We start from the raw sequence: 19,958 nt of genomic DNA on the forward strand, positions 1-19,958 counted from the left end.
AGAATAGACTATAAAGAAAGTTTCACTGTAGATTTTCTGAAGAATCAGGCATGCAGAATATATTTTTCTTTATTCAGTTCAGTGAGCACTTTATAAAGAGAACATGTTGATTGCTGGGAAGGATACAAAAATGAACCAGGTTATGATTAAACCCTGAGCAAGCTTTCTGTATGGTGGTGGAGATAAGATATGTACACAGCAACATATGGGATTATGAGAAAATTCTCTAACTAGAGAGCAAGTACATTTTATTTACATATACAAGAGCAAGATAATTACTTTATTGAGGTTGTGGGGCGGGGTGGGGGGGAGCTGAGGTTATCTCAAAGTGTTAACAAGATTTCGGTAGGCAGGATTCAGAGTTGGGAGGAGGGTGTTCCAAGAAGAAAGGAAGAAGCAAGATGCAGGTTGTGGCAATGGGTGTGAGCAGGGGAGATGGAAGGGATGGACAGAGTTCAAATTACGCTGGACATCCCTTGGGAGAGGGATGAGGCAGTAACAGTCATAAGAAGGCAGAGGGAGAGGTGTAGTTTAGGAATGTTAATTTTCATTCCTTGCTCTGGAAATGAAGATTTTGAGGAGGAGGGTAGAAAGATCAGTGCTATCTTTATACCACTTCAAGCATATTTTTTTGGAGATAGTGGATTTTCCTTTTGCAGCTTCCATATTTACAGTTTTTTAAGAATGTTCTGTGAATTGTTAGAGACATGAGAAAGAATAACATGACATAGTATAAAGAGAATCAGACTGAGCGTCATAAAGCTGGATTATAATCACAACACACTAGGTCTTTGGGGGTCAGTAACTCCGTCTCTCTGGAGTTCAGCTTTTCCACATGTATTGTACATTTTGTTTATTTGTTTAAAGTAGGCTCCACGCCCAAAGTGGGGCTTGAACTCACGATCCAGAGATCAAGAGTTGCATGCTCTATCGACTGAGCCAGCAAGGTGCCCCCAGCTTTTCCACATGTAAAAGGGAAGAATGGACTGTATATTTTTCAAAGTTCCTTGTCACTTGAATGTTCTAAAATCCCAAATGTGCTTTGAGAAACCTTAAAATACCTTTCTGTCTATCACATGTATCTTCATTTATATGTATACACACCTGAAATTTTATCTCGAGAGATTAATTTCATTGTATTTCAGCTTTTCAATATTTGTGAGTTTTCTCTGCATATAAAAACAACTCAGGGGTGATATGCCAAAGCATTTGGCTATTATGAGTTGAGAAGGATTTAATTCCGTTAACCACTCTCTCAACTGACAGCCGGAGGAGTAGGGATGAGTCATGTGAGAAGGAACTCTTGACAGGAGGGAATAATAAACAACGAAACACTTGCATGGCACTTATTATGTGCATTCCCATGTATTAAATTGCTTAATCACCACAATCCTACAACATCTGTACTATTATAATCCTCATTTTAAGATGAGGATGCTGGGGCGCCTGGGTGGCTCAGTTGTTAAGCGTCTGCCTTCGGCTCAGGTCGTGATCCAGAGTCCTGGGATCGAGCCCCGCATCGGGCTCCCTGCTCAGCGGGAAGCCTGCTTCTCCCTCTCCCACTCACCCTGCTTGTGTTCCCCTCTCTCGCTGTGTCTCTCTCTGTCAAATAAATAAATAAAATCTTAAAAAAAAAAAAAAAAGATGAGGATGCTAAGGCATAGAGACCTAATTATTTCCTTAAAGGCACACAGCTCATCAGGGGCAGGATTTGAACCCAGGAATCCTGATTGAGAGTCCCCATTTTTATCCCCACACGGTACTTCTTGAGGGTCTGTGGAGAGAAACATCTGTGGAACTGGCTTCTGTCCATGGAAAGCACAGAGATTGCAGTCTCCGCGGGAAATGGGGAAAAGAGTTTCGAAAGGGCAGAAACAGATGTGCAAGGGATACTCTTGTGACTTCAGCATTTTGCTCAGGAATGTCGCTGTCAGGAGTATAATTACAACTGATCAAGACAACATCAGCTTTTCCCTTACCTGAACTGTATTTTACAATGTGGAATCATAGTTTTACAACTGTAGCCTGCATTGATTTCACTTCGATCTGCAATGGCCTGGATTTGGTTGGTATTTTGAACAAGGCCAGAATGGCCAAGCATTTCGGCTGTGGGAATGAGCATCATGGGTTGTTGTTTTTGCAGTTTCTGGGTCCTAGTCAGGGGCCACGGCTCCTTCCTGCATCTCCCAGCACTGCTCTTTGAAAGGTCAAGCTGTAATCAAAGTCCTAGTCTTTTGCCAGTTCCCTCCGGGTAACAGTTTTGGCCTAGAATCTCTGGGAAATACTACTTTGCTTTTGTTTTCTCTGCGTTTGGCTCTTCAGCCTATCACAGATAGGCAAGAATGGAAAGAAAGGTCTAGTCTTCAACATAGAGAGGTGAATTTGGTCATCAGTTAAAATAATTTCCTGTGGATGTGATTTGTGTCCTATAAACTGCCATAAAGATAAAAGGGTTATAATTATAGCTGCCTTAGTAGTTATACTTCAAGTGACCATTACTTGTGAATTTCCTCTTTTAAAAGGTTGAGTGGTCAAGATCACAGCTTTGACAACAAACAGACCAAAGCTTCAGTTCCTAGCTTTATTCTTAACATTTGTACGTCATGGACAAAATGGGATTAACATCCACACTGGCCCCAGAGGCTTGTAAGGCTTAAATAGGATAGTGCATGCAAATTGCTGAGCCCAGCCCCACGTGAGGACTCCATAAATCTTAGCTTTTCATGGTAGTGGTGGCGATAGTAATAGAAATACCCGTCTAAAGCAAAAGCCAGAAAAAGCAATAAAACAATTGAGTATATGACCTGGCACATACCTGAAACTAAATCTATCACTTTTAAGCAGAAAACACATACAACGTAAATTTTAAGAAAACAAAGGTGTGTCCTGAGTCTTTAGAAACTCATTCTCCTTGACCCAGTTCTTTTTTCACCAACCCCCCACCCCATATCGAGGACTCTGTTCTAAGTTAATAATCAGGGATTAAGGCAAAGGCTTATATACTAAAATAGTCATTGAAAGTTATTTTTAACAGTGACAATTAGATAGAGTCAAAATGTCCAGCCATAGGAGAATGCTTTAATGCATTAGAATACAACTCTGATGTGATAGGATATTTATTTTGTAGAATAATAAAAAAGTTATAAATCAAAAGGCTATGTAATGACAAGGAACAGTATTTATTAAATATTTCAGGAAAAAAAGCAAGATCGTACTATAATTTTAATACTGTTAAATATATTAATATTGTTAAATATGTAAAATAAACACATTTAAATATATTTTTGTTCTTCAGCTAGAAATGGGGTTAAAATAGTAATGATAATGCCTATGTTATAGGGTTTCTGTGAGGACTGTATGATGATTACCACATGCCTGACATATAACACATATTAGTTCTATCATTGGATGCTGGCTAAGTTTAAATTATTTTCCCTCAATGATTATTTAAGGAAATAATAATTAAGTTAATTTTATTTAAATGTCTCATATATTAACCATTCTTTAGGAAGAATCTGTTATGTTCCAGACACTGAATAAGATGCTAGGAATACAGAAATGATTAAATAGGGCCCCTGGGCCATGAAGCTCACATTCCAGTGAGGGGGGAGAGGTATAAAAATAAAGGAGCAGTGAGATATTAAAATAAAATAAAATCAAATCTAAAAATATAAAATAAAAATAAAAATAAAGGAGCAGTGGACTTAGATCTAACTATTTAAATTTATAAAGTTAGCTTCAAAGTGGCCCCTGAACACCTGAATTGCAAAAAAAGTACCTCTTGCTCCCAGCTGAATCAGTAGGAAACAGGCTGGGCTTCAGCCCCCCTTACCTTGCCCTCACAGGCGGGTATGTTCGTGCTGGTTTCAACCTGCTGAAGTTTATGCAGAGGCCCTGAAAATAACCTTGAAATGTCCTGAAATTGACCATGAAGCACAGTAAATAAGATTTGGTGTCTATAACCCTGGACAATGATTATTTTGCACACTGAGGTTTGAGAAATACTGAACTAGATTAAATAATGGAACAAAGAAAAAAATCTATAGGCAGTTGTCTGGATAATCCCTAGCACTGAGCGAGAGACGGATGCAGAATTCTAAAGTGTTTCTGCTCAACTGCAGGATTTGATCCATTATGTTTTAATATTCAGTCTCTGTAACTTGAATGCACATTGATATTTTTATTGGTTCTTCTGGGCATCGCATAAAATAATACATAGGAAAGCATCTAGCTCAGGGACTGGCACATAGTAGATGTTTACTAAATATTAATTGATCTAAATATCAAACTTGCTTGATCACATCCAAAAACACACTGTCCTTTGAAAACTTACAGAGGAGAGATTGCCCTCTGCTTCCTGTCTCTCCTCGTTGACGTCCTGCTAAATAACTCTGAGTAGCAGTCACGCCCAAGGGCTTGGCCATCTGTCTCCTCTTTCTCCAAAGTTAGGGAATCAACCCATGAGCTAAATTGCATATGATGTGGCTCCCCTGGGATACAATGGATGTTAGCAGAGGGTTCTGGACAAAAGTAAGGTGCCCAGCGGAGAGGCAGGATCTTTTCTGGTAGCGAGCTGCACATTCACTCCTTTGCTCTAAATTAACAAATGTAAGCAGTGGCTGGAAACACTGGCCTCGTCCACTAGAGAAAGCATTACCTGGTCCTCGTTCCTTAGGGCATCATTATTACCAGTTTGTCTGTATCTGACCCTTTCCACCTGGGAGTTCGGAACTCTTCAGCTGCGAATTCATAGTTGATGTTCCTGTTCTAATCCCAGGTTACCACACCAGGACAGGTGGAACGGACTGAAAGAGAGAAACTCTCCCGGGGGGAGGAAATCATTAGCCTGTCGTGAGTCACCAGGACTGATGAAAAGTCTGATTAGGAAGGGTTTAAGCTGCCAAGGGAAGCCGGTGATAGGCCGTCAAAGTATTAATCTTGAATATTTCCATTCTCGCTAAACTTGCCTGGAAGTATTTTAACAGTCACCAGAGACACTGGTGTGATGTCTCCTGTTCAAGAATTGATACCTTTCTGTAAAAAAAAAAAAAAAAAAAAAAAAGAAAAGAAAAGAAAAAAACCAAAACCAAAAAACTACCCAGATTTTTTGAAGATGGATTTTCAGTGTGCACTGTAGTCCTGCATTGTATCTAAATGTGGCCAGGGGAGCGAGGCTGTCTGGATTCACAACCTAACGTTTCACTGGACCAGTTACTTCACGTCTCTGTGCCCCTGTTTGCTTCTCTATAAATGGGAACTATAGAAACAGAGATTTTGGAGAATTAATGAGCTAACACTTAGAATCTTGCAAAGGCCAAGCACTCAATAAATGTGACATTATTATTATTATCTTTATTAAGATAGGTTGAAAGCTTTCCAATACCGGTGGATTTAATCAGTATCAAATCTCCCATTAGTAAAATTTTTATATTAAATACTTGGAAAAATACTTAATTTTTTTTTTTTAAAGATTTTATTTATTTGACAGAGAGAGACACAGCAAGAGAGCGAACACAAGCAGGGGGAGTGGGAGAGGGAGAAGCAGGCTTCCCGACGAGCAGGGAGCCCGATGGGGGGCTTGATCCCAGGGTCCTGGGATCACGACCTGAGCCCAAGGCAGACGCTTAACGACTGAGCCACCCAGGTGCCCCATGGGAAAATACTTATTCTTAAGAGACAAGTTGCTTGTAGGGAAAATAAGTTCAGTGTATTTTATATGCACCATCCTTTGCTTGTTTGACTTTTATTTTGTTTTCAAGATTTATAATGATTTGTCATAAAATTCACAGTTTATAAAATACCTTCACATGCATTACTCTCTTTCTCTAAGCCCCATAAAGACACTGAAGCTGAGGCCCTGGGAAATTGGGTTATTTAATTGACAGTCTTAAGTGGTGAGCTGTTAAGACTTGCACCCACATCTTCACACCCACGTTCTCTGTTATGTTGAGTGGAGGGGAGCCTGAGAGAGCGAAAGTGCGTAGGCTTTGGAGTTGTTAGAATCTTGCTTTGAGTTGTAGGGCTGCTACTTACTAATATAGGTTGTGGTCAACAAATTGCCTGGTGTCACTGAGCCTCAGTTTCCTTATCTGTAAAAGTTAGAGGACCATACCTACTGTAGATTTGCTGTGTAGATTAAAAACCAATCACATGTAGGAAAGGTGGTAGGGCAGCTCCAGGCCCATGGCCCATGGCCATTAAGGGTTAAAGACAGTTTCTGGAAAAAAAAAAAAAAAAAAGATAATTTCTGCCTTCATTTCTTTAGCACTGATAATGTACTAGGCCTAGTGCTGAACTCTTTTTCCTTCTTTCTTTCCCCCTTCCTCCCTCCTTCCCTCCCTCTTCTCTCTCTCTCTCTCTCTTTCTTTCTTTCCCAAATGAGTATTTCATCAATGAGAGCCTATGTCAGAGTTTTAATCCAGTTGCACCATGACATCCTATGATCCCTATGATTCCATTCCCAGCCACTCGTGATGATTAATGAACTTCTGTGAAGGAGGAGAAGAGACAGAAGGGGAAGGAAGGTAAGAAGGCACAGAGAAAGAAAAACCAACATCCTCTAGTCTTAGGGAACTTGTAAAATGCATTAGCAGCTAAGCAGCAAGGGGAGTTTCCTAAACAGGGACTTCATCTCTTTGCTCCTGTGAACTAGTTGTTCCAGACCTAAAAATAGAGGGAAGGCGAGAACATGTGCTCAGTGGGTAAATGGCACACTGCGCTACACTAACCTGGTGCTGTTTTCTAATTTATTCAGAATTAACATTTGATTGTGAAACAACTGCTTGGTCTAAGGGGTCTTTGGATTAGATGGTGTGCTCCTGGTTCTTCATTAACATAGGGTGCTAGGATTTTAAGGTGAAATGATAGAAAAAGCAGGAGAATGTTCAAGTTGCTAGAAACATGTCAGGGAGGTGCAAGGTGTTGGCTGTTCATACAGTGGATATTATTTTGTACATTGATTTTTTTGGGGGGGTCTTACTGGATCAAGGAAAGCAAGTAAATTATTGCTCAGACACTTGATTTTTTAAAATAACAGTAAATGTTGAAGGTAGCTCCAGTGAACAGATCTATAAATACAGAGAACAAACTGGTGGTTACCAGAGGGGAGGGGGGGCAGGGAGATGGGCAGAATGGGGGAAGGAGAGTGGGAGGTACAGGCTTCCAGTTACAGAATGAAAAAGGCACAGAGCTGAGAGGTACAGTATAGGGAATGTAGTCGGTGATACTGTAATAACATTGTAGGGTGACAGATCGTAGGTACACTTGTGGTGAGACAGCATCACATATAGAGTAGTTGAATCAGTATGTTGTACACCTGATACTAATGTAGTGTTATGTGTCAACTATATTTCAAAAAAAAAAAAAGGGATAAAGGAAGCTCCACTGAAAAGGTGAATCTTGCTGCTCCTGTAAAATGCCATCCATTAGCCAGTCAAGTGACTCTAGCTCTAAAATGTACCCCAGACCTGCCTGTCGCTCTCCAGGCTGGGTGCTGCCCCACCATGCCCACCATCTTTGTTTCTCCACTGGATTACGGCATTGGACTGCCAACTGGATGGACTCCCCAGGACTACTCTTTCAGGCCTCATTATTCATTTTCCACCCAGTGGTTGGAGTGATCTTTTATTAGCATAAATCTTCTCCTCTTTAGAATCTTCCAATGACTTGCTATTTTTCTTATTGCACTTACAATAAAATCTAAATCTGCTGTCATGGTCTACAAGGTCTGACAGAATCCAACCCTTCTATCTCTCTGACTTCTCTCTTACTATGCTCAGCCTTGCTCCATACATTGCTCCCTCCTTTGGCTTTCTTTCTGATCCTAATCAGCCAGATTTTCCTCTGGCTCACGTCTTTACATTTGCTGTACTCCGTTTGAATGACTGCGTCTTTCTTGGCATGTAGCTCTCAGTCTACCTATCACCTGTTCAGATAGATCTCCCTTTCTGCTCAATGTCAGGAGCTTTATCTGAAGACCCCTAAGTGAAGTTCTGTTGTTCATTTATTTACTTGTTTATTATCTCTCTCCTTCAACCACAATGCAGATTCCACGAGAGTGAGAATGATGTTTATGTCTTGCTGTTGGCCATGCTTGGTATTTAGTAGGCCTTCTTAAATATCTATGCTCACTGGCTGAATGAATGAATGAATGAATGAATACAAGTAGACCACAGGGACCCATGAGTGAATGAATGATCATAATCAGACTGTAGGAGCCTCAGTGCAAGACCTGGTCCTTGTCTGTTTCCCCTGTACTATTTTGCATACAGGTGCTCAGATAGTATCTGTTGATTTGGACTCAACCAAGAAATTTATTTTCCTGTTCAGTGAGAAAAAGTGTAAGACGAAATTTCAGAATATGTTTTGATATGCTCTTCGGGGGGGAAACATGCTTTTCAGGTAACTAACCATCCCTGTTTGCCTGCAGTTGATTTCCAAGATGCAGGGTTAGCAGGTTACCCTACATGCTTTCCCTGGCTTTTGAGTCAGAGGGACCTAATATATATCATTTAGGAATTGTATTTAGCTGCTAATAACAGAAGACAGAAATAACATTATTTTAAACACTAAGAGATTATTCTTTCACATAAAATGCGTTCAAATGAACATTATATCAAGAACTAATGATGTACTATACCTTGGCTAATTGAATTTAAATAAAAAAATGCATTCAAATGTGGGCACACCAAGGCTGCATGGCATCTTCAGGGTCATCAGTGACCCAGAGTCCTGTATCTGGGAACTTCACCATCCCTGGTACATGACGTTCATTCTCTGAGCAACCTCCTGTTCTATCGTGCCTGCTTGGAGCCTTCAGCCATCATGTCTACAGTCCAGACAGGTACTGTGCCAACTATCTGTTCTCTTAAGGAGATTTCCTGTGTCTAAAATCTCGTGTTTGCATTTCACTGGCTCTCTGTAGCTAAAAGAGAGGCTGGATAATATGAGATGATCTTTTAGTTGGGCAGATTGCCTCTCTGAATAATCTTAGTAACATGTTACTGAGAGAGAGAGACTGGTTAAGGAGTAATAGACACTTAGGCAGCCTCTGCCATATCTGGATTCATCACTTTATTGATGTTGCAACATCATGAAGTTTCCTTCGTTTCTCTGTGCCTATTTCTAGGCACTGTGGTCATGAAAACAACAGTAATAGCAAGGTCTAGCTTCCTATATATTGGGTTCCATTACTTGTCGGGCATATTACATGCAGTAATTTTGCAAGGGGTGTGTTATTATCCTCATTTAGATGAGTAGAAGGAGGTTAGCAGGTGGAGGTAAATCTGAAATTTAGACCCAGAGTGGTTTGACTCAACACCCGTTCTTTCTGTTACCCTTCACATTCTACCTCATTGGCTATAGAGATGAAATGAGAAACTGAATGTGAACTGAACTACTTGACATGTATGTTTCTGAAATAAACCAAAGCAATATCTGTGTAAAGAAGATACTTTTGAGTTTTCTACAAGAAAATGTCCATGGTATGGGGCGTCTGGGTGGCTCAGTCAGTTGAGCATCTGACTCTTGGTTTCAGCTCAGGTCATGATTTCAGGGTTGTGAGATTGAGCCCCCCGTGGGCTCTGTGCTAAGTGCTGAGTCTGCTTGAGACTCTCTCTCTTCCTCTCCTTCCCCTTCTGCTCTTCTCCCCCTCTAAAATAAATACATAAAATCTTTAAAAAAATGTCCATGGTAGATGCATATAGAAAATGTTTTGATGTCATCTCTCAACTAAATGAGCCTGATGAACAACCCTCCTTTCCCCACCCCAGCCTCTCTGGTGTAAAAGAACTCTCCCTACCAGGAAGTGAGTTGATACGAACTGTTTTTTTAATTTTTTTTTTTTTTTTTTATATGTTTTAGTTCTGTCCACAGTGGAAAGCTGGAAGACCTGGACACTATTTTTGAAGTGCCACTTGAAGGGAATGATCAAGTCATTTCTCATTCTCCACTTTCAAAGTAATTTGGAGGTGAAGGAAGTCTCTGAACTGTTCAAAGGAGATGAAAATCCCCTGGTCCTGGGGGTGGATGAACCATATCCTTCCCTTAGCGCTGGCAATAAATATTTAGGTAATGCAATGGATTCCTTTGGCATTCATGGACCTTTGAGCCTGTAGCCTAGCAAACGCCGCCCCCCCCGCACCCCGTTGCTCTATGTTCAAGGAGGTTGAGTTTTTGAAAATGCATGAACTTTTAAAAGAGCTTTTTTTTTTTTTTTTCTGAAACCTGCTATAGGTATTATTCTCCCTAATAATGTTTTGTAAGTACCTGATGTTTGATTCCCCTAAATTGCACCAGACTTTTCTCATCCCAAAGCCTTTACAAGGGATTCCCCCAGACACATTGAAGTCCTTTTCAGAGAGTGATGGCTGTAGGTATTTCCAGGGAATAATAAATAAGAAGAAAGCAGTGAGAATATACACCTTCTCGGGCCTCAAAGGAGGCTGCTAACAGGTGAATTAAAGACACCTGGTTTTGGTAAGCTGACTCGTAACCTGTTCAGGAGTCCACTTTGGAGGAAATTGAATGGAAGATTTAGAAGCCAAAGTAGCAATTTCTCTACCTTGTCATTTATCATCATCTTCCTTTAAAAAAAAAATTTCTTGGTTTAGGAAAAAACTGTGGGTGACACATAACCCTAGGGGTAAAATTTCATACAAAAGTATTAGATGCTTGAGTGAGAAAAGCCCTGGAATGGAATCTTAAGTTGTGTTAGTGATTCAGAATCATGAAAATCATCATTAAAGTTAATACTTATCAGGGGCTTCCTACAAGCCTGACATCGTGCTAAGATCTTTAAATGCAGCCTCTCCCTTAATAGCCAAAATAATGATGTGTAGTAGACAGTGACATCATCTCTTATTCATCAATGAGGGGATGGAGGCCCAAAGTGGCTTCATACTTTGCCCTGAGTCACTCTGTTAGCAAGTGGTTGAGACTGGATTTAGACCCACTTTTGTCTGCCAGGGAATTGTAGTGTATTAGCTTGCCAAGGCTGCATTAACACACAATACCATAGAGTGGGTCACTGAAACAACAGAGATTTATTTTCTTACATTTCTGGAGGAACCAGGATCAAGGTGCAAGGGTGCATTTCTCCCATGGCCTCTGTGCTTGATTTGTAGATGACCACCTTCTCACTATGTCCTCACGTGGCCTTCTCTGTGTGTGTGCAATCTTCCTCTTCCCATAAGAGCTGGTGTCCACAGTTATAACCTCATTTAATCTTAATTCCCTTCTTAAGGGCCCGATTTCCAAATACAGTCACAATAGGGATTAGGGCTTCAATGGATGAATTTGGCGGGGGGGGGTGTGTGTGTGGACCCAATTCAGTCTATAACTGGAGTCAATGAACTTAACCAGTGTCCCCAGCTATTCTGATAATAGGACTTTGATCAAAATCATTATAGCTTCTCTGGCCCCAAGTCTGTCATGTCCTGTTTTGTTTTGTTTTTTAAATAACTTTATTGAGGTATTATTGATATACTATAAAACTGCACTGATTTTTCAGTTTTTAAAGACTTCTCCTACTCTAAAAAACTTATGATTAAAAAAGAAATACTGTATAATTCATCAACAAATTCAGACATTAGTGTTATAAAATTAAAATAGGGCTATTCTGTGGGGTTCCCTGGGTGGCTCAGTCAGTTAAGCATCTGACTCTTGATCTCAACTCAGGTCTTGATCTCAGGGTCATGAGTTTGAGCCCCACACTGGGCTCCATGCTGGGCGTGGGGCTTACTTAAAAAAAATAAGTAAAATAAGATGGGTCCATTGTAATGGTCACTCTTATGAAGGTGGGGAATTCTGTGACCTCCTTTAGGGCCATGTCATAACTTCACTCTGTAATTACCAACAACCCATGGTGTTATTGGCCACTCTGTTTTTCAAACACAAAAGAATTCAATTTTTCTTCTTGCTTCTTTATGACTTAACCCAGCAAACAATTAGTGCTTATTTGATGTATGCCAGGCATTCTTTCTTCAAGCTTAAACTCACTGAATGCTTGTTATGTGTGAGACACTCTTTGAAGGCCATACGTTCACTGTATCTGATTTGGTCTTTTTAATAAGCCTATACCATTGTGCATGTGGGGAAATTGAACCTTTTGGTGCTTAAATAATTGGCCTCAGATCAGTCAGCTCAAAAGGGTAGAGCTAGTATTTGACTTCAGGTCTGATTCGCAAGCCTGGGTCTTTAGCTCTTAAGCCCCTGAGATGAACTGCCTCTTGTGCTCTTGTAAAGACTCTCATGCCTTCGCCTGCTCTTTGGTTTTTGTTCCTACTGACTGCTGCTTCTGCATGTCCATATCTCTTCTTTTCCCCCTTACTTCCCCCTCCTAGTTCATTTCATCTCGTACAATGTACACAATATGAAAGAGGGAGTTCTGCCTCTGTTTCACTCCCAGGTTTAATTGCATTGCCTGCTTTAACCTCTTGCCGATTAAATAGTGGCAAATGTAGAAACTATTGTCAGATTTATAGGAGAAAGCAGGTTGAGAAGTGTAGTTGCTTTTTGAAGGATGCTTTCTTTTTTTTCACTGACATTACCTGGACTTTTTTATGCAATTGCTTTGTGCCTTCCATTATTTTTGATTTCAGCTTACAATTAAAGCTTGCAAATTAAATTGCTTTCTCTGAGGAGCTCCAATTTCTCTGTTTGGCAAGTACCACAGCTCCTCCCCCCCTTGCTCAGCTGAAATTAACATGGTTGATTTTGTTTCCTTGTACTGCAAACTATCCTGATCAGTAGAATCATGACCGCACTTAGTAATTGCTTCCACAGAGTCTGTAGGGAGAGTAGATATCAGCAGTGCTCCGCCTGATGAGAATGGAGGTTCTCCAGGGAGGTACACAAGGAGCTTTAGGCAATGATCTTGGGGATTAAAGAGAGCTGTTCCTTTTCACTTGCACTCAGAAGTCTTGTGGCGTTTACAAAAGCCATGAAGGGCCCTGCTGTTGGAAGTGTCTTCTTTAGAGTCAGGATAAATTCAGAGACTTGGTTATTTATTATGGCTCACAGATGCTACAAAGGGACCATCTTAACCCTGGGTATTCTCACTCAACCTGAGCTTAGTGCTGATTATATTTATTGGTGAAAACATAGTATTTAGTCAATTCTTCAGTACTTCATGTTTCATCCCAAAAAGAGTTGAATTGATTTTAGTTCCACAAATGAGGGGGATTACTCTTATACTGAGAGACCACAGGGTGCAAAATGAGAGCCAATGTAGCCATACAGGGGGGTCGGTGTTAGGTTACTGGAAGTGTTCTGGAATCTAAACCTAGATGACCTGTAATATCCTTTCAGTTCCTGTGATTCAGGGTCATCCCCCACTCCCAGCCTTACCTCTCAGCATTCCCTGTATGGTAGCACCCTGCACCTCTGTAATATATATGAACCTGGTGGTCCCTTAAGACCCTAGTCTCTTTTATGTCTCTATGCCTTCGTACCTCCTCTTAGGTATTTCTGGGAAACTGTTTTCTCTGGTCTTCTGCGTGGTTGATTCCTAGTTAGTCTTAAGGATATAACACAAGCATTACCACCTTTCTGTGTATGAACACCTATCTTTTTTTTTTTTTTTAATTTTTTATTGTTATGTTAATCCCCATACATTACATCATTAGTTTTAGATATAGTGTTCCATGATTCATTGTTTGTGCATAACACCCAGTGCTCCATGCAGAACGTGCCCTCCTCAATACCCATCACCAGGCTAACCCATCCTCCCACCCCCCTCCCCTCTAGAACCCTCAGTTTGTTTTTCAGAGTCCATCGTCTCTCATGGTTCTTCTCCCCCTCCGATTTCCCCCCCTTCATTCTTCCCCTCCTGCTACATTCTTCTTCTTCTTTTTTTCTTTCTTAACATATATTGCATTATTTGTTTCAGAGGTACAGATCTGAGATTCAACAGTCTTGCACAATTCACAGCGCTTACCAGAGCACATACCCTCCCCAGTGTCCATCACCCAGTCACCCCATCCCTCCCACCCCACCCCCCACTCCAGCAACCCTCAGTTTGTTTCCTGAGATTAAGAATTCCTCATATCAGTGAGGTCATATGATACATGTATGAACACCTATCTTGAGGACTGAGTTAGGAGCTCTACTTTTTTACCGTGCACACCTTTACTGCAGTACCTGTCACATTGTTTCGTAAGTGTTGGCTGGCTTATTCTTTTCCCCTTGTGTGAGATCCATGACAATGTCCTATTTATTTTGTAAATCATGTGTCGAGGACAAAATAGACTTGTGAAAAATGTTGTTGAACAGGTGAATGAAACAAAGTAGCAACTAATTTTTTTGTGTATATAGAACTATAGAGTTTTAAAAGACATTATTTTGATGAGCTTTGAAAATTTCAGTAAGACAATTTTTTATGCTTTACAGCACCTAGTTTTCTCTTTTATGTACTTTGAGGAATCCTACGTACATCTCATGGAGTATTGTCAATGATCATGTATATTAGCTTTTAAGAAAGTCAGAAGGCATGGAGCACTGGGTGTTATACGCAAACAATGAATCATGGAACACTACATCAAAAACTAATGATGTATGGTGATTAACATAACATAATAAATTAAAAAAAGAAAAAAGAAAGTCAGAAGGTAATGAACTAAAATTTAATAGTTAATACAAAGAAATAACCATTATGCAATACTTATTTCTGTAGAAAAAAACAGACTTTGTATTTATAATACCAGATACTGTGGGTAAGAAAATCTCACTGGTGAATGGTTGGATGAATCATAGAGAGCGGCTACCCCTTTTATTTGCAAATTGGAAAGGTTTTCCTAGTAGTCATGGGCATTCAAGAGACCTCCTTTCCAATAGAGGGCGCTGCTACTCCACAAGCTATGATGGACCACACCAGATGAAGACATCAAAAGAATTGGTCTAAATGCATCACAGCTGGCTTCTTGAAATTATGATTTATGTTCAGCTGGAGCCCAATTTGAAGAATTTTTAAGCAAAGGGGAAAATGTCTACCTGCTCACTTTGCAAGCTCCAGTCTTGTTACATGCTCTGTTGTAGCATTTTTAAGGTGAACTGGGGAAACCACAGTCAGTCTCACAAAGTCTTGTGTAAGAGCCTCCCACGTTGCCCCTGCATGATGTATGAGTACCTCTCCCTTTCAAGGAACCCACATTTGCTGAGCGCGTTTCTCCTTTGCTTTCTCTTTCTAATAATTTTAGGCTAGGTCTGTCTACTTGGCCTCTGGCTATAGGAGGAAAGTGAATATGGAATGTACATGATTAATAGTCTCAGTGGATAGTTTAGTGAATGCTTTTTCTTAGAGATCTGGCGCTGAGATGTGGAAGGACCTCAGCCTTCCTTTCATGCTTCCTCACTTTTGTTCATGCTGTTCTCTTAGCCTTGACTGCCCTTGCCCCTTCTCTACCTGCTCCATCCTCACTGGTCTCTGACGGCCAGCCCGAACACCCATGTAGAATTAAATGCTCAATCCCATGTACTCCCCCAGCCACTTTCTTGTAATTATTAGTGGCCCTTGCTTTATCTTGCCTTATATCATTATTAGCTGTTTACTTATCTGTCTCTCCTCTAAGACTGTAAATACCCCATGACAGGAGCTGGGTCTTATTCATCTCTGCACCTCTGGCACCAAGACTGGACCTCACAGGTGCCCCATGAACATTTGCCGATTTGAGATGCATGTTTCTGAGGACTGTGCCATAGGCAAACGTTGAATTCAGAGTAATGAAATCGCCCCAGCTCTATGGAATTTTTAGAAACATAGTTGTCTACACGTATTGATAAATATAAAAAGGATAAAAAAGCATATGGTGGTTGAAATAGGACTAATTTTTGGTGGGGATAGAGGTGGAACTCGAATTTAGGAGAAGGTCTTTGTAGACTTCGCCATACGGTGGTACTCTGCGGCTGTACTTATTAGTATGTTTTTTGTTTTCATGAAAAAGTTGTCTTTGGAGGGTGGCAGAAAAGGCAGTGCCGTGACGTGTTTTACACCCGGTATAGCTCTTGCCAGCTACTTTTGACAATTCTTTAATGTTTTGTTGCAGTTACACCTTTTATCCTTTGTGATATGATAAGTCATCCGGGCCTCCCTGTTACTCTTCCCTGACACCATGTCTACAATGAAGCCATAGTGTCCCACGGTAAATGCACGATGGCAGATGCCCCACCGGTCGTCCCTGGAAGTGTTTGGGAGAAACTTTGGCTTTTATCGTTATTTCCTACAAGCCAAAAACCTTTACCACAAAAGTAACACGGGCTCAATATGAAAAACAGGAACAATTTATAGAAGTACAAATGGGGTGAAAAGTGAGATTCTTTTCTTTCACGTGTTCTCCAAATCCTACTCTGACCCCCAGAGAACCACCGTTTCTAGTCATTTAGCAATGTTTATACACACACACACACATCTCCCATTTTATTTAATGACAGAAAACATGATCATAGTCAATCCTAGCAAAACTCTTCTTCCAAGTTTAAGTCCTGATAGTTCAAGTTCCCTATGTCTAAATGCTGGGAATTGAAGGAGAGTCATGGTTTCTGGAGTGAAAAAACAGCTGGACTCCATGGCGTATGTTTACCCTAGAATTTTCTAGGGCATGCATGGATCATCCTCCCTGGTTCCTGGCTCCCTGGGCATGCAGTAAGGTGCTGGCAGTTCCATTTGGTCCTTGGCTATATTGTTTATGTCACTATCTGCTGGTCTATACAAGAGCCCTTCAGATATATAGACTTTCTTCCTTCTGTGCTGATGAGGAACAGTTCTTCAAGATATGGGGAACTAGGTGGGACTGCATTTCCCTCTCACACCCCCCCTCCCCATACAGTCATCCCTCTTCAAGCTCCCTCTTTCCTTGACCGAGTGAGAACCTCCTTTGGAAGTGCTCGCCCCAGTACAGAGGAAAAGCAGGAAGCAGGCATTTCTGTTCTCAAACCCTGTACCTATCAGAGGGTTCGATTTCTTCCATACCCTTGAAGTTAACTTTGGGGGAGAGAGCCGAGTACAGGGCCCTCGGAGGGTGACTGGTTTGTCGTACTCTTGTTTTCCTTCCTTGTTCTTCTACCCAGGGAGAGGTGTCCTGCCCACCCACATTTTCTGGGACCGAAAACCAACAAAAAATGGTTTTGCAAGTGTTGTAGACATGGATCTCAACTTTAAAAGAACTGTAATGTCAGGAATCGATGTCTTTTTCTATCTGCAGTTCTGTAGTGATAGCTTTACTTTTATAGCAATGGAGTACCCGAAGTGGGGTGATGGCGCAAAAAGGAGTTTGGGGGAAAGTGTACTCATTGCTCACAGAATCATCCAGATCCATGTAAGGTACATATGCACACATATATAGTATTTTTATTGTTTAATTTCTGTTGGCTCTTTACATATATGGGATCATACTTAGCATATTGTCTGTGAGGTGTTTTTTTTCTTTAGTGATATGTCATGAACATATTTTAATTGCTGCATAGTATTTCTTAGTGTATTAGCCTATTCAGACGGCCATACAAAATCCTGTATTTCCTGTGGTTCAAACCACAGGAATATACCTCTCACAGTCCTGGAGGCGGGAAGCCCAGACTGAGGCACAGGAGGGTTTGATTTCTGGTGAGAGCCCTCTTCCTGGCTTGCACACTGTCACTTAGCCTTTCTTGAGTGCACACAGAGAGGGAGCTCTTTGGTGTCTCTTCTTATAAGGACACTTAGTCTACTGGATCAGGACCCCATCTTTACGACCTCATATAACTTTCATTACCTCCTTATAGGCCCTATCTCCAAATACAGTCACATTGTGTATTAGGCCTTCAATATATGAATTTTGGGAGACACAGTTCAGTCCATAGCACTTAATGTGGACCATGATAAATACCTTCTATAGGTTGAACATTAACCATTTGTTACACATGTTTTAATACTGTTTTCAAGTCTGTCACTTGAGTAAAAGATTGTGGTAGTTTTCATCATATAAAATTTTTAAATCCATAATTTTTGATTTGGCAGGGGCATCACAAAATGTTCTGATAATCCAGTGCTTCCCAGAATTTACACAAGGAGAGACCTCGTCATGGCATTCATAGCGCTACTTCTCTCCATGCACCTACATTCACATGGCCCCACACAGGTCCCACCTCCTGCACTGTAGCACAGAACAGAAATGCTTAGAGTGCCTATTGTCATAAACACAATCTGAAAAAAAGCTCATTGAACATCATTCAGCCTGTTTTCCGTATGCAGAAATTGGCAAAAGCTCTCTTACGTCTCCTTGAATTGTTATTTCTGAGTTAGTGGCTGTTTTGTGGGCTGTTGAACTGCCTCAGCTCTCATGTAGAATTGCATTTGGAGACTTCAGAAAAGCATCTGGCCCCCTGAGCACCACGTTCCAGTGGGCATATCTGGAGACATCATCTTGTTTCTTTCTTTTTTTATTATGAAAAAAATTTAAACATAGAAAATTAGGGAAAATAGTGCAGTGAGATTTGTGACCTCATGACCCAACCTTGGCTCCCCCTCCCCTTCTCTCCTCCATTGCACTGGATTATTTTGAAGCAGCTCCTGAGTGTTGCATCATTTTATCCATAACTGTTTTGTCCTGTAGGTGCCCATATTTTGTACTTTGCTGACACTTTCTCTGTGGTGTCATTTAATATGTTCCTCTGTATATCTTGTAAATTGATAGTTCTAGAGCAACAGTTCTCAAAGTGTGGTCTGGGGACACATGGCAGGGTGTCTCTGAGACACTTTCAAGGGACACATAGGATCTAGACTGTTTTTACAATAATACGAAGATGTAAGTTGCCTTTTAAATTCTCATGCCCTCACAAGTGGACAGTGGAGTTTTCCAGAATCTGTTTGACAGGGGGTATCACAACAGATTGGATGCAGAAACAGGTATGAGAATCAAGTTATTTTCTATAGAGCCAGATATTAAGGAGACTTGCAAAAATGTAAAACAGTCCAATCTTCTCAATTGTTTTTGTTTTTGAAAAATAGTTATTTTTCATAAAAATGTGCTAGTTATGTTAACATGTGATGGAGTCATTGTTATTTTAAAATTAGAAAATAAATATTTTAACATATTTGTCTCTTCTCCCCCATTTACTAATTTTTCAGTTAATTTTTTTATATCTGTATAGATTCATGAATATTTATTTTATACTTAGGATTACAATCCAATACTATTATTTTATATATTTTCTTGCTCGAATTTTTCTAGCTTTGGCTATTGGGAGTTATTTCAGTTGGCTCCTATGTCCCTTTGACACACCTCCATCAAGTTTTTATTTTTTTTTAGCACTTCCTTACTACACGATTCTTTAGGCTCATGTATTTCCTGTCCCAGTTCTGGGGTCGGCCATTTCTCCAAAGAGTTCTGGTTCCTTTTATTGGAGAGGGGTATTAAAAACCACAGTCTGGGTGCTAGGTGTGCTCATTGCTACTCTGGTAATGTTTCTTCTAGATCTAGATATATATAAATATATATATATATATTTGCTGTATATATACATGTAACTGAATATTTCTTCATGTAACCGTCTGCATCTATATTAATCTAAACATGAATTTATACTGGTGTCTCCAATTATGTTTTCATGGATAATTTAGTCCTCACCCCTTGCTTATCTCACTCTAACAGTGAGCAACTTGCCTCCTAACATCCACCATCCACTTACCTAATTGTTCTGTTCAGTATACATGTGTAGCTGTATCAGAATTAACCCACAGTCTCTTGGGAAGCAACTTTATCAACTAGAGTATAGTCCTTTATGTGCAGTTCCTTTGATGCTTAGTCTTATAGACAACACTTTCCCCCCAGTTCCCTTTAGTGAGGTTTCATATATTTGTAATACAATTAGATTCTCTTGTCACAGAATGTATTGTTTCCTGGGATCCCCCAACTTCCCAAATGATGTTTGGAAATTTATATACATTAAGGTTCACTCTCTATGCTATAAAGTTCTGTGGATTTTGATAA

General features: G+C 40.3%; 1 protein-coding gene across 4 annotated transcripts in view; it reads left to right on the top strand.

Moving 5' to 3' along the window:
- SGCD (sarcoglycan delta) overlaps nt 1–19,958 on the top strand; it is a 938,618-nt gene that overhangs the window by 86,831 nt on the left and 831,829 nt on the right. For 2 of the 4 annotated variants that reach the window (XM_032403596.1, XM_032403595.1), the window contains 2 exons: nt 6,383–6,524; nt 9,862–10,068. The exons of the other annotated variants lie outside the window; for them this stretch is intronic. The gene's annotated coding sequence lies outside the window, so the exon portion shown is untranslated. The remainder of the gene's footprint in view (nt 1–6,382; nt 6,525–9,861; nt 10,069–19,958) is intronic. 4 annotated transcript variants of the gene reach the window in all.

This window comes from Phoca vitulina, unplaced genomic scaffold (assembly GCF_004348235.1).
Source record: "Phoca vitulina isolate PV1807 unplaced genomic scaffold, GSC_HSeal_1.0 scaffold6, whole genome shotgun sequence".
In the NCBI taxonomy this organism is placed as follows: Eukaryota; Metazoa; Chordata; class Mammalia; order Carnivora; family Phocidae; genus Phoca; species Phoca vitulina.